We start from the raw sequence: 4,321 nt of genomic DNA, 5'->3' as shown, positions 1-4,321 counted from the left end.
GTTGATTCTAAGAGGGCATAACCGATTTTGAGTGATAGTGACATTCTCTCAAGTCATTCCAAGTCTTGTGGTGTTGTGTGAAGCATTTGAGGCACAACATTTGGGGTGCTAGGCTCACAAAGTCATCAAGGAATTCAAGCAACAACAAAGGTATGTACTTCTACTAGTTTTATATTACATGTTCCCCATGCCATGCTAGTTAGGAAGTAAACCTTGGAAAAATCAAATTTGCATGTGTATTAGAGAAAACATAGATCCAAGGTCTATAGGGTTGCGTGTACACCATAGGAGTGTTAGAATGCTCAAAACCCATCACCTTATCGATTAGCACCTCCAAAGATGCAAGATTTTTCTACACACCTGCATGAGCTGTTACACAAGGGATTTATCAGACCGAGTAGTTCACCTTGGGGAGCACCGATACTGTTTGTGAAGAAGAATGATGGTTCTCAAAAAATTTGCATCAATTATCGAGAGCTGAACAAGCTAACAGTAAAGAACCATTACCCAATTTTGAGGATCGTTGACTTGTTTGATCAGATAAAGGGTGTGTCTTGGTTATCCAAGATTGACTTGCAGTTGGTTTATCACCAGATGAGGGTCAAAGAGGAATACGTGCATAAGAATGCTTTCAGGACTCGTTATGGTCATTACGAGTTTGTGGTGATACCTTTTGGGCTCACCAATTCTCCGACCGCTTTCATGAATCTCATGTGCCACGTGTGTAGACGGATGCTGGATCGGTATGTCATTGTATTTTTTGACGATATGTTGGTCTATTCCAAGACCAGGGAGCAGCACGAGGAGCATATAGGGGAGGTTTTGGAGACCTTAAGGAGGGAGAGAATTTATGCCAAGTTCTCCAAGTGTGAGTTTTGGTTGCGCGAGGTGCAGTTTCTGGGGCACCTTGTCAACCAGAACGGTATTTTAGTTGATCCGACCAAGATTGAGGTAGTGATGCAGTGGGAGTTTTCGAGATATCAATCCGAGATCCGGAATTTTGTAGGTTTGGCAGGGTACTATCGGAGATTCATCCAGGATTTCTCCAAGATAGTGGTTCCTTTGACCCAATTGACGAATAGGACCGTTACTTTCCGTTAGGGGCTTGAGAAGCAGGCGGTGTTTGAGACCTTAAGACAGAGATTGTGTGAGGCACCGATTCCGAACCTGCCAAGGGGTGTTGATGACTTTGTAGTTTATTCTGATGTGTCGATCATAGGATTGGGTGCAGTGCTGACGCAACGGGGTCAAGTAATTGCGTAATCTTCAAGGAATCTGAAGCCTCATGAGGAGAAGTACCCTACGCATGATTTAGATTTGGGGGCGGTGGTTTTCGCCTCTAGTGGTGGCGCCATTACTTATATGGGGTCTGTTGTACTATTTACACAGATCACAAGAGTTTGAGGTATTTGATAGATTACCCGAATCTGAATATGAGGCATCGCAGGTGGCTCGATGTGGTGAGAAAACTATGATTATGAGATCCTTTATCACCCTGGGAAGGTCAATGTGGTGGCCGATGCTCTTAGCCGCAAGACATGTGGTACTCCAATATGAGATTTGTGTTTGAGGATGAAAATGATTAACCCACTCTTGGAGTAGATTCATGTGGCTCAGGTTGAGGCTATGAAAGAGGATCACCAGAACAGTGAGCACATAGTAGGCCATGTGTCCTCTTTTGATTATGATAGTCAGGGATTGTTGACTTTTCATTGAAGGGTTTGGGTTCCGTATTTGGGTGGTACACAACAGATTCTGATGGAAGAGCCTCACAAGTTGAAGTTCTTATTTTATCTAGGTGCGAAAAAATGTATAAAGACGTCCGATTTGATAATTGGTGCACATGCATGAAACGGGATGTGGCCGGATATATGGAGAGGTTCTTGACTTACAGGAAAGTCAAAGCCGAATATCAGCGACCTCACGACAAGTTGGAGCCATTGGGTGGTCCTATTTGGAAATGGGAAGAGATCACGATGGATTTCATCACGAAGTTATTACGGACGGTGCGAGGGGTGGATTCGATATGGGTCATCGTGGATCGATTGACCAAAAGTGTGTATTTTTTCCCCATTCAAGAAAGCATCTTTGCGAAGAAATTGGCAGATATTTACATCCTAGAGGTTGTTGCACATCACGGGGTTCCAGTGTCAATGGTTTCAGATTAGAACGAACGATTCGCTTCCAGATTCTAAAAGAGATTTCAAGAGGAGTTGGGTACTTGACTGCACTTCATCACGACTTTCCACCCGCAGACTGATGGTCAGAGTGAGTGAACTATCCAGACACTGGATGACATGATTCGGGCATGCGTGCTGGATTTTGGTGGGAGTTGGGATACGTATCACGCTTTGGTAGAGTTCTCATACAAAAATAGCTATCACGCCAGTATTGATCATCATCCATTTGAGATGCTCTATGGGAGGAAGTTTCAAACCCCGGTCTGTTGGGGTGAGGGCAGTCAGCGAGTCATAGGGAGTATGGAGTGGTGCTTCGGACCACAAAGTCGATTCAACAGGTGTGCGGAAGATTGTGGACCGCATAGAGTCGGCAGAAGACCTAGACAGATCAGCGGTGTTCCGATCTCGAGTTTCAGGTTGGTGACATGGTGCTTCTAAAGGTGTCACCTTGGAAGGGTGTCATCCAATTTCGGAAGCGGGGCAAGTTGGGCCCCAGGTATATTGGTCATTTCGGGGTTTTCGCCTGGGTGGGCAGGGTTGTGTACCGTTTGGATCTACCCGAAGATCTCATTGAGATTCATAGCACGTTCCACGTCTCTCAACTGCGGAAATGTTTGGTCGATGATTCTGTAGTTATACCATTGGAGGATATCCATGTGGACGAGCGCTTCAACTATATAGACAGACCAGTTGCGATCCTCGATAGAAAGACGAAGACTCTACGAAACAAGGTATTGGGTTTCGTGAAGGTGTAATGGAAACACCGGAAGGGTTCAGAGTGGACGTGGGAGCCTGATGAGGAGATGAGAGAGGATTACCCCGAGTTATTTGCAATAGTGGACTTTAAGGACAAAGTCTGATTCACGTGAGGGAGAGTTGTAACACCTGTTTTCCAGGTACTTTTCATTTATAACTTAAAGTGTTAATTACTTGAAAAACTGGTCCTACATGGTGTGCAGGAGGTCCTCTATGCGGGGCATAGAAAGGGAAATGGATGCGGACATGTAAAGCCCTACATGGCGCGTACCCTTTTATACGCATCGCCTAGGAGCGCTAAATCGAAAAACCTAAATATTTGGGTTGAGACCCCATTTAAAGACCTTAAATACCTTGAGGCCTTCCTTATCATCAACCTCCACTCTCCCAAACAGTCATCTCGAAACCCTAATCCATTGTGAGCTTGTTTTGAGCCTTTTTGTGTGTGTTTGGTGCATTTTGAAGAAGGATGTGTCTATTATTGAGGATTGGTGTGGCTCAAGCTTGAAGATCCAAAGCTTTCGTCTCATTTTCTAACTTCAGAAGGTATAAAGTTCTCATCTTTATGATTCCTTGGGTTAGATCTAGGCTAGCTTATAGATTTGCATGCTTTTGGTCCCATGGGTTTGGCTTTTATGAGTAAGAGCTACTCTAGAGCTTGAGGTTATCATTTTTTGTTGTTTCTGAGGATCTTATAACATAAAAATGGGATCTTGATGGTTATATTTCACACATGCAAGGTCTTGAGGTCATTACAGGATGTTATGGAACTAAGGTTTGGTCTTGAGCTCCATTGAGCCATGCAAAGGCATAAAGTCAGGAACTTTATAATTTTAGACGTCCATTAGGCTCAAATCTGAGTGTTAGACATTTGTTCTTAAGGTATTAAGAGATTACAATGAAGATTTGCAAAAGTATGAATACGCGGTGCGTAATCCGGGCTACGCAACACATAGCCTTGTTTATCTGCGATTTCTGTTAATCCTCGATGCAAGGCGTAAAGTCATGATGTACGCATGGCATAGCACAAGGAGGTGTGTTGATCATTTTTAGGGCATTATGTTAAGAAGAGCTCGTCCTAGCTATGGAAGGGTAAAATGGTCTTTTACCCAAGTAAGTCAACTAGAAAACCTAGACCTTTGTTTGGGAGTATTACATAATTTCTAATTAGGGTTTTATTATGTTTGATTAGAGTGATGGTTTCCCATATCGGCAACTTGAGTGTGAGATTTGATTATCTTCAGGTTGAGGTGAGTCTTCTCACTATACTATAGGGTGTTAGATTGTCTTTGTGACTCTGGAAGATTATGTATGTTGGGCGGGGCCCATTATGTATTTTGGGCGGAGCCTATTATGTATGTTGGGAGGGGGGATTATGTTTGTTG

This window comes from Lactuca virosa, chromosome 1 (genome assembly GCF_052849685.1).
Source record: "Lactuca virosa cultivar CGN04683 chromosome 1, Lactuca_virosa_CGN04683_v6, whole genome shotgun sequence".
In the NCBI taxonomy this organism is placed as follows: Eukaryota; Viridiplantae; Streptophyta; class Magnoliopsida; order Asterales; family Asteraceae; genus Lactuca; species Lactuca virosa.
Note: the sequence above shows the minus strand (reverse complement) of the source record.